The 10,938-nt window shown below is 38.2% G+C and overlaps 1 protein-coding gene across 1 annotated transcript in view; it reads right to left on the bottom strand.

Moving 5' to 3' along the window:
- The window catches only part of ANK3 (ankyrin 3), a 671,415-nt gene that overhangs the window by 646,121 nt on the left and 14,356 nt on the right, over positions 1-10,938 (bottom strand). The gene's annotated exons all lie outside the window — the stretch shown is intronic.

Raw genomic sequence — 10,938 nt, 5'->3', positions numbered from 1 at the left:
CATAACAGGGACGCCTGGGTGGCTCAGTTGGTTAAGCGGCTGCCTTTGGCTGAGGTCATGATCCCAGGGTCCTGGGACTGAGTCCCACATCCGGCTCCTTGCTCAGCAGGGAGCCTGCTTCTTCCTCTGCCTCTGCCTGTCTCTCTGTCTGCCTGTGCTCACTCAATCTGACAAATAAATAAATAAAATCTTAAAAAAAAAAAAAAGACATAACAAACACTAATGTATATGTGTCTAACAACAGAATGTCAAAATATGTGAAGCAAAAACTGCTAGAACTACAGGAAAAAGAGATTTAAAAAAAAAGAATCAACTATTATTGTGGAGACCTCAATACTCTTATCAGTAATTGACAGATCCAGCTGGCAAAAAAATCAAGAAGGACACAGTTGAACCAAGTAGTACCCTTAAACAATTGTATCTAATTGCCATTTATAGAATACTTCATCCAACAACTGCAGAATACACATTGTTCTCAAGCTTACATGGAACATTCACCAAGACAGATCATTCTGATAAATCATAAAACACACCTTAACAAATTTAGACAAAATAAATGATATGAAGTTTGCTCGCAGATCACAATGGAATTAAAATAGAAATTGATAACAGAAAGATAGCTAAAAAATCTCAAATTAGAAATTAAACACACATTTAAATACTACATGAATCAAAGAAGAAATCTCAAGAATAATTTAAAATATAGTAAACAAAATGAAAATACAACAGATCAAAATATAAGTGATATAATGAAAACACTGCTTCTTGAAAAATTTGTAGCATTAAATGCATAATTAGAAAGATCTAAAATAATCTAAGCTTTAATCTTAAAAACTAGAGAACTAAGAACAATATAAGTCTAAAGCATAAAAAAGGAAATAATGAACTGAAATCAAATCAATAAAGGAAATCAACAATACCAAAAGCTGATCTTTGAAAAGACCAACAGAGTTGATTAAGATCCAGCCAAGCTCAGCAAGAAAAAAAAAAACACAAGTCACTAATATCACAAATAAAAGAAGAGTCATCAGTACAGATTCATAGACTCCAAAAGGATAATAAAAGAATATATGTACAGTTCTATGCCTACAGATTTGAGAACCTAGATGAAATGCATTGATTTCTTAAAAGATACTTTTTTTTTTAAAGATTTTATTATTTGACAGACAGAGATCACAAGTAGGCAGAGAGGCAGGCAGAGAGAGAGAGGAGGAAGCAGGCTCCCCGCCAAGCCAAGAGCCCGACCCCAGAGAGCCCGATCCCAGGACCCTGGGATCATGACCTGAGCCGAAGGCAGAGGCTTTAACCCACTGAACCACCCAGACGCCCTAAAAGATACTTTTATATCTACCAAAAGTCATACAGGAAGAAATAGGTACTCTGAATAGGCCTGTATCTGTTAAATAAACTGAATCAATAATTAGTAATATTCATAAACAGAAATAATAACCTTCCAGAACTGTTCTCTGGTGATGTCTATAAAACATTATTGAAAGGAACTGTACCAGTTTTCTACAATTTCTTTCAGAAATTATAACTAGAGGGAATATTTCTTTTTATTTCTTTTGTATTTTTTTTAAAGATTTTATTTATTTGAGAGAGACTGAGAGGGAAAGCACAAGTGTGGAGGAGGGGCAGAGGGAGAGGGAAAAGCAGACTCCCTACCAAGCAGAGAACCCCACGTGAGGCTTGATCCCAGAACCCCAAGATCATAACCTGAGCTGAAGGTCTAACCAACTGAGCTGAAGATCTAACCAACACCTAACCAACTGAGCCATCTAGGCACCCCAGAGGGAGGACAGATGGCCTGGATTACTCTAGTACCAAAACCCAAAACATTATAAAAAAGGAAAACTACAAATCAATACCTCTCATGAACACAGACACAAAAACCCTTAACAAAACATTAACAAATCAAGTATAACAATGTAAAAAAATAATTACACATCTCAACCAAGTGAGATTTATTCCAAATAGCAAGGCAGGTCTAAAACATTTGAAAATCATTTACTGGGATCCATCACATCAACAAGCTATAAAAGAGAGAGAGAGAGAAGTTATGATTTTATCAACAGAAACAGAAAAAGCATTTGACAACAGCCAAAATTCAGTTATGATTAAAAAACTCTCGACAATTAAGAATAGAGAAGAAGTTCCGAATTTGATTTAAAAGCATCTACAAAACACCTACAGCTAACATCACTTTTTAAAAGATTTATTATTTATTTTAGAGAGTGTGTGGGAGAGAGCAAGTAGGGGAAATGGGGAGGGGCAGAAGGGAGAGAGAGAATCTCAAGCAGACTTCCCACTGAGTGCAGAACCCAACACAGGGCTCTATTTCACAACCTGAGCCCATGACCTGAGCTGAAACCAAGAGTCAGACACTTAAACGACTGTGCCATCCCAACAACCCTAACATCATTCTCTCTCTCTCTTTTTTTTTAACGTATGTACTTATTTGAAAGAGAGCGGGGAGAGGAGAGGAGAAGAGGGAAAGGGAGAACCTCAAGCAGCCTCCCCACTGATTGTGGAGCCCAAAGGAGAGCTCAGTCTCATGACCCTGAGATCATGACCTGAGCCAAAATCAAGAGTAGGACACTTAACCAACTAAGCAACTAAGCAGAGGGTAAGGGAAAGAGAGAGAGAATCCCAAGCAGGCTCCATTACCAGCATGGAGCCCAACATAAGGCTTTAACCCCACAACCCTGAGATCATGACCTGAGCCAAAATCAAAAGTAGGATACTTAACTGACTGAGCCACCCAGGCACCCCCATGGACCAGAAGATTTAATATTATTGGGATGTCAATTCTTACAACCTAATCTACAGATCTGATACAATCTCAATCAAAATCATAGCAAGTTACACCAAAAAACCAAATATTCCAATTTAAAAACCAGCAGAGGACCTGAAGAGACATTTTTCCAAAGAACACAGCAGATGGTCAACAGACACATGAGAGGATGCTCAACATCACTCATCATCAGTGAAATGTAAATCAAAACCACAGAGGTACCACCTTACACCTGCCAGAATGGCTGGTATAAAAAAGACAACAAATAACAAGTATTGCAAAGATGTGGAGGAAAAGAAACCCTCATGCACTGTTGCTGAAAATGTAAATCTGTACAGTCACTGTGGAAAACAGTATAGGGTCAAAAAATTAAAGATAGAGGAGCGCCTGGGTGGCTCAGTAGTTAAGCGTCTGCCTTCAGCTCAGGTCATGATCCCAGGGTCCTGGGATCAAGCCCCGCATCAGGCTCCCTATTTGGTGGGAAGCCTGCTTCTTCCTCTCCCACTCCCCCTGCTTGTGTTCCCTCTCTCGCTGTGTCTCTCTGTCAAATAAATAAATAAAAATCTTTATAAAAAAATTAAAGATAGAAATACTACACAATCCAGTAATTCCGCTATGAGCATTTACCCAAAGAAAACATAAACACTAATTTAAAAGATATATGCACCTCTATTTTTACTGCAGCATTACTTAATATAGCCAAGACATGAAAGCAACCCAAATGTCCACTGACAGATAAATGGATAAAAAAGATATTGTACACACACATACCTATATGTGTACACAGGAATATCATTCAGCCACTAAAAAGAATACGATCTAACCATTTGTAACACTTTACAACCACCCATTACAACACGGATGGACCTAGTATAACTCTATGCTAACTGAAATAGAGGAGATACCATATGATTTCACTTATATGTGGAATCTAAAAATCAAAACATATACACAAAAGCAGAAACAAGTCCATAAATACAGAGAACAAACTGGTAGTTAACAGAAGGGAAGAGGGTGGGAGACACACAAAATAGGTAAAGGGGAGTGGCACAGGCTTCCAGTTCTGGAACGAGTAAGTCACAGGGATGAATATAGGAAATGGTATATTGTCGGGGACCGCCTCCAGCTGGGAAAATCCCCGCCATTACAAGATGGCGCTTGGCTCACTACCAGCAAAATACGCTGCAAGTAAACAACGAACGTTCTGGTGAAGCCCGCCTAAAGAAGGACATAGTCATTGGCTGTTTCAAATTTAATCAGCATAGTAACAGGACTCTCATTGGCTCTCCCCATTGTTTGGCCCCTATTGGTCACCCTGCTGTATATAAGCTAAGGAAGTTGACGAAATAAACAGATGAAGCATTAACACCATACCATGTCATTCTTGCCGGCCGTGGGCGACAGTATATAGCACTGTAATAGCATTGTATGGTGACAGATGGTAACTACAGTTCTCATGAGTATTACACAAGATATAGAGTTGTCAAATCACTATGTTGTACTTCTAAACCCCAGTAAGTTATTTCATGGATATCAAAAAAGTGATTCTAATGTTTATATGGAGAGGCAGAAGACCCAGAAAAAAAACAGCACAGTATCAACAAACTGACATTTCCCGACTTGAGGACCTACTACAGAGCTACAGCAATCAAGACAGGCTATTATTGGTACACAAATAGACAAACAGATCAATGGAAAAGAGTAAAGAACCCAGAAATAGACGCAAGCAAATATATTCAAGTCTTCTTTAACAAAAGAGCAAAACTGATTTAATGAAGAAAGGATAGTCTTTTCAACAAATGGTTTTAGAAAACTGGACATCCATATACAAAAACATGAATCCAGACAAAGACCTTACACCTGGCACAAAAATTAACTCAAAATGAATTGTGGCCCTATAACTGTAAATCTACAAAACATAGAACCATAAAACTTTTAGGAAATTTAGGAAAAAATCTAGACATACAGGGTTTGGTGATGAGTTTTAGATACAATACCAAAGGCATCATCATGAAAGAAAAATTTAAGTTGGACTCTATTAAAATCAAAAACTTCTACCCTATGAAAGACACTATTAAAAGAATGAGAGAAGTTAAGTGTCTGCCTTTTACTCAGGTCATGATCCCAGGATCTTGGGATCAAGTCCCGCATCAGGCTCCTTGTTTAGCAAGGAACCTGCTTCTCCCTCTGCCTGCCACTCTCCCTGCTTGTGCTCTCTGACAAATAAATAGAATCTTTAAAAATAAATAGATAACATTAATTAATTAAATAAACATAAATGAATGAGAGAAAATATTTACAAAGTATATATCTGATAAAGGACTTGTATCCAAATTATACAAAAAATTCTTAGAACTAAACAAATAGGAAATAATCCAATTTAAAAATGCGGGAAAATAGGGGCTCCTGGGTGGCTCAGTGGGTTAAGCTGCTGCCTTCGGCTCAGGTCATGATCTCAGGGTCCTGGGATCAAGCCCCGAATTGGGCTCTCCACTCAGCAGGGAGCCTGCTTCCTCCTCTCTCTCTGCCTGCCTCTCTGCCTGCTTGTCATCTCTCTCTGTCAAATAAATAAATAAAATCTTTAAAAAAAAAATGCAGGAAAATAAATAAATAAAATAAAAATTAAAATGGGCAAATGATCTGAACAGGAACTTCACCAGATGAGATATATAAATGGCAAATAAGCACATGAAAAGATGAGTAACATCATATGCTATCAAGGAATTGCAAATTAAAACAATGAGAAACCACCAAATACCTATTAAAATGGGTAAAAATCCCAAACACTGACAATACCAAGTGCTGACAAAGATGTGGAGCAAAAGGAACTCTCATAAGGCTGAGTGAAAAATGTTACAATCACAACTGGTAGTTTCTTACAAAGCTAACTACAGTCTTTTTTCTTTCTTTTTTTGAAGAGTTTCTTTTAAAAAGTCTTTTAAAAAGACAGCATGAGAGAGGAGAAGGTCAGAGGGAGAGGCAGACTCCCCATAGAGCTGGGAGCCTGATGAGGGACTATCCCTGGACTCGGGGATCATGACCTGAGCCGGAGGCAGTCGCTTAACCAACTGAGCCACCCAGGCACCCAAAGCTGACTATAGTCTTACAATACAATCCAGCAATTAGGCTTCATGACACCTAACACAAATAAGTTAAAAACTATGTCCACCCAAAAAAGTACACATGAAGGTTTATAGCAGCTTTATTTATAATTGCCAAAACTTAGAAACAACCAAGATGCCCTTCAGCAGGTTAATGGATAAATAAACTGTGGTACATCCAGACAATGGAATCTCATTCAGCTATCAAGACACACACACACACACACACACACACACACAAAATAAAAAAGAGGAAACTTAAATACATATTACTAAGTAAAAGAAGCCCCTCTGGAAGGCTACATACTGCATAATTCCAACTATATGAAATTTGAGAAAAAGCAAATCTATAGACCATAGAACAATCAGTGGTTGCCAAGGCTCTGGGGGAGGGAAAAGGGATCAATAAGTGAAACATGAAGGATGTTTAGTATGATACTGCAATAGGGATGACAGATATTACACATTTGTCACAACAGAAAACCTGAACACCAATGTGATCTATGGGTTTCAGTTAATAACAATGTATCAAAACTGTTCATCAATTATAACAAAGGTATCACTGCAACTATCAGAAGAAACTGCCTGTGGGGTTGGAAGACAGGACAGTATATGGAAGATCTCAAACTCAAACTCAACTGTTTTTTCTGTAAACCTAAAATTGCTCTAGAAAATAAAGTCTAAGGGCGCCTGGATGGCTCAGTGGGTCAAAGCCTCTACCTTCGGCTCGGGTCACGATCTCAGGGTCCTGGGATCTCTGCTCGGCAGGGAGCCTGCTTACCCCCTCTCTCTGCCTGCTGCTCTGCCTACCTGTGATCTCTCCCTCTCTGTCAAATAAATAAATAAAATATTTTTTTAAAAAAAGAAAGAAAAGAAAAGAAAAAAAAGTCCAGGGGCGCCTGGGTGGCTCAGTGGGCTAAGCCTCTGCCATTGGCTCAGGTCATGATCTCGGGGTCCTGGGATCGAACCCCGCATCGGGCTTTCTGCTCAGCAGGGAGCCTGCTTCCCCCTCTCCCTGCCTGCCTCTCTGCCTACTTATGATGTCTCTCTCTGTCAAATAAATAAATAAAATCTTTTAAAAAAATGAAAATAAAGTCTATTAATTAAAAATATACACTGGTACTTGAGAGCAGAGACAGTGCTTTATTGGCCATTGTAACCCCAGTCTCTGCAGAGTGACTGGCATGAAGAAGTGTGTCAGTATCAGACAAATTAAAGGTATAATGCATAAAGGCATTAAAGCCCTGAAAACACATATGCACACATCTGGTGGTGGGAAAGACAGAGATACAATTCAAAAAGCCTTTACAAAAGAGGTGATAGTCAAAGGATAGGCATAAATTACAGGAGACCTTTCCAGAGTTGCAAAGGGTGGGAGAACACACAAAGGAGCATCGGAACAAAAGCACAGAAATAGGGAGAGGCTGTGTGTTTGGATAATGGTAAAAGGGTAAATTCTGGGGAGTTTTTGTTTGGATTTCCTTCTAAAGCCAGCATAAAAGTTGTTTTAGATACCATAACTAAAGAGCTGTATTGAAAACGTGAAAATTGATAAAGAGAAATCTCATGGGAAGTGGAGTCCGCCAGCTTAAAGAGAGAGCCTGGATCACTCCATGTCATCACAGACCCCAACAGAAGAATAGTCAACAAAAAGAATCACTAATTACAGGCCCCAAAAGGGAAAGATGCACTTTGGACCTCCTGCAAGAAATCAACTGCTCCGGCAATTCCGCCAAAGAGAAACCATCATCATCCTGAACTCCTGCATTTTTTCTACCTCTCCTTTGTTTGTTAGACTTGTCCATCGTTTTACTGTAGCTTGCATGTCCTGAATTGCAATTTTGTGTTATTCTTGAGTAAACTCATTTTTGCTGTAAAATAACAGCTTTTATTTTTAAGATGTATTTCCTTATTTGAGGGAGAGAGCACAAGAGAGAGAGGGCTCTTCTCAAGCCAACTCCCTGCCCAGAGCCCAAGGGTGGGGCTTGATCTCATAACCCTGATAACCACGATCTGAGCCAAATTCAGGAGACAGCCACTCAACCTACTGAGCCACCCAGGCACCCCTGACTGTTTTACTTTTAAGATTAACAAAGGTTTAAGAAATTACCTCTTAAATGGTAGTTTTGTATATTTGCAACTCTGTTCTAGCATGAATGTTATGGTATGTTTTCATGATTTTTTCTTTTTTTTTTTTCTTTAATTCAAACTTTATGATGGCTTTCAGCCAAAAGATACTAAAGTTCTGACCTGAAGATCAGAGATTAGAAATTTGAGGACAATGTTGACCACATCATCATGTCTCTATCCCTTAACAAACAACTGTCCCCAGTACAAGAAAAACTAGGAAAATGTATGTACAAATTAAAATAAATCTAGCTCCAACATTAGGAAATGTACTTCAGATGGTTAGTTAGGGATATCATGTATTCCTCTGAAGAATCACACACTATTCCTACATATAATACATGTATTCAATTTTTTTTTGTTACAAGAAATGAATACGACATGAAAATAATAAACTTTATCAAGGAATCATCAATACCATACCCAACAAAAATTGGATTTTAATACCAAAATCCAAGAAAGCTAGAAAATGTCATTCTAAGTATTGAATTCACATTTTTACTAATTTCCTTGCCATCCCTCCAGGAAAACTAAGGGGGGGGGGGAAAAAAAAGAGGTGTGAAAAAAGTGATCAATGTAACCTAAGTACAGCTTCTCAAAAATAAAGCAAGCATTTGGAGAAACAAACTCTGTGTTGCCAAAGTAAACTATATGATTAAATATTGCTAAGAAAGAAAATGTCAAACATAGTAAGGACAATTCTTTGGATCTCCAGCCAGGAAAATAAGTCTCAACGTTCCACTCAAGTCATGAGTAGTCCTCTATATTCTCTTGCAATTTCACACTCAGCAGTATTAAAAGGAAAAATTTTTCAGAAGGAGATTCCCACATGGAGTCTCAATGTAATAACAGATCACACAACTGTCACCAGAAACACAAAGCACAGCAATGTAATGGGCTGCTAGGACAAGTGTAAATAAAGAGCAGAGAGCAACTTCTTCTCGCCCAGCCAGTGACTTACAAGGCTGCCGGGTATTAGTGCCTCCACACTTACCCCTGAGGAGCACAATCTTTTCTGAAAGCTAGTACTCCATATTTTACTTTTACATTGATCAAAAATGTATAACCACAAAGTAAAACAATGTGGGGCCGCTTTTCACCAATCATGTTCATAAAGGTGAAGAAAAAATAACGCTGTGCTCTAGGAAGCTCAGGACATAGGCACTCCCGCACACTTTGGTGGGATGTCAATTGGTACGACCTGTCATCTGAAGGCAGATTTGGCTGTACTCAAAAAATAAAGGGGACATAAAAATGTCCACATTGTTTGTGTATGTTCTACTTCTGATAACATATGATAAGCCCAACATGGGTCATAAGTAAGCAGTTATTCATCTCTCAGTCTTTAGGGCAATGAAGAAGGGCCAAGGGTGCCCACAGCCCCCTAGTGCCACCTACATCAGGGAGCAGCCGGGTACTTCGACTCCAGGGTGCCGTTGTTATAAAAAAAGATTCAGAACATCATGACTGACATTGAACATACACGTTAAATATAGATATTACCTGCTCAATAAAAACAGTATTACATATGAAACCTTTAAACACAGAATAAAAGGAACTTACTGTGAACCAAGCACTGACGTTTACAACGCAGTGCTACCAGCAACCCTATGGTGCTAATTATTATGCCCATTTTCCAGATAAAATGAAGATGTAAACCGACAAATTCTAGGGATGGATATTCAGATTTGCCTGTGCACTGCAAATGTTTTAAAATTTTTTATTTACCTGTTGCATCAACATCTCCACAAACAGACCATGAAGACCTGACCCAGACAACCAGGCACAAATTCCCCTACTTGTCCTCTCCTGACTGTAAACTAGTGATATTCAAACGCACTAATGAAATCCTCTCCTGTCTCTGGCTTGTGTTCTCCAAGCCCCTGTATGTTCTGCTGTGCCCCAGAGGACCGTGGAGGTAAGGAAATCTTTCACTTTCGTCAGCCTCTCCAGTGTTATTCCATAACCATGCCCAATATATCATCTAAAAACCCACTTTCAAATAGCATAACTATTCTTTACAACGCAGTCTGATCTCCATAATTACTCTACAGAAAATACTCTCAATGAACAGTCTGAAAGGAAGTTATCAATGGATTGAGACATTGATATCAAATGAGTAGGATTTGCATGATTTTTTGCTTTGGAGGCAAGGAGTTGGGTTTGTTTGGTATTTATTTGACTGTGTTTCTGATTTTTCAGGAATGAATAACATTTGTCCTTATAATTAAAGAAAAAAGTTAAAGAAACTTCAACTTTAATCAAAAGCAAAGCAGGAATTAAAAATAGAAGGACCCAATAAGACAAGAAATCAACTTACCTGGAAGTAAAAAGGATGAAGAAGATAGGACTACTCTAATTTGGGGCATGAAAGAAGAAAATTAGCATTCTTAATTCCACCCTCTAAAAACATGATTATGATACCAACATCCAAACAAAAATTCTTTATAGCTCCAGCTCAGTTCGAAATATAATTTCTAAACCACAGGCCTGTGCAAAGGAACCATAAATCTTAATTAGCACTGAGAAAATTTCCACAAGCACAGATACCAATGGCTTTTAGAGAATTAAGTTCTGTGACTGTGAAGAAGGAACACTCCTAAGATCAAATGTACAATAAATGGTAGTGTAAAAATGTACGCAAGGAAAAGAAGTCCAAGAGAACAAGGGTTTCTGCTTCTCCTCTACCTTAAATTTTTCTTTACTTGATTTTGGTTTTGCTTTATTGGATGTTTTTTTATTATTATAAAGTATATCCTCATTTTAACATACCACATGAAAAGAAAATTTAATAATTCCCCTTCCCTGAAAATTCCATCCCTGAGGTAACCAAATTAACCAATGACCTATGCTCAAATATTATGACTGTCCTTCTTCTTTCTGTTTTCAAACTTGGATCATGCTACACTCTTAAGA

Source organism: Mustela putorius, unplaced genomic scaffold, assembly GCF_011764305.1.
Source record: "Mustela putorius furo isolate JIRA1106 unplaced genomic scaffold, ASM1176430v1.1 tig00003949_pilon_pilon_pilon, whole genome shotgun sequence".
NCBI lineage: Eukaryota > Metazoa > Chordata > Mammalia > Carnivora > Mustelidae > Mustela > Mustela putorius.
The sequence above is the reverse complement of the archived record's forward strand: the minus strand, read 5'-3'. Positions and strand labels throughout refer to the sequence as shown.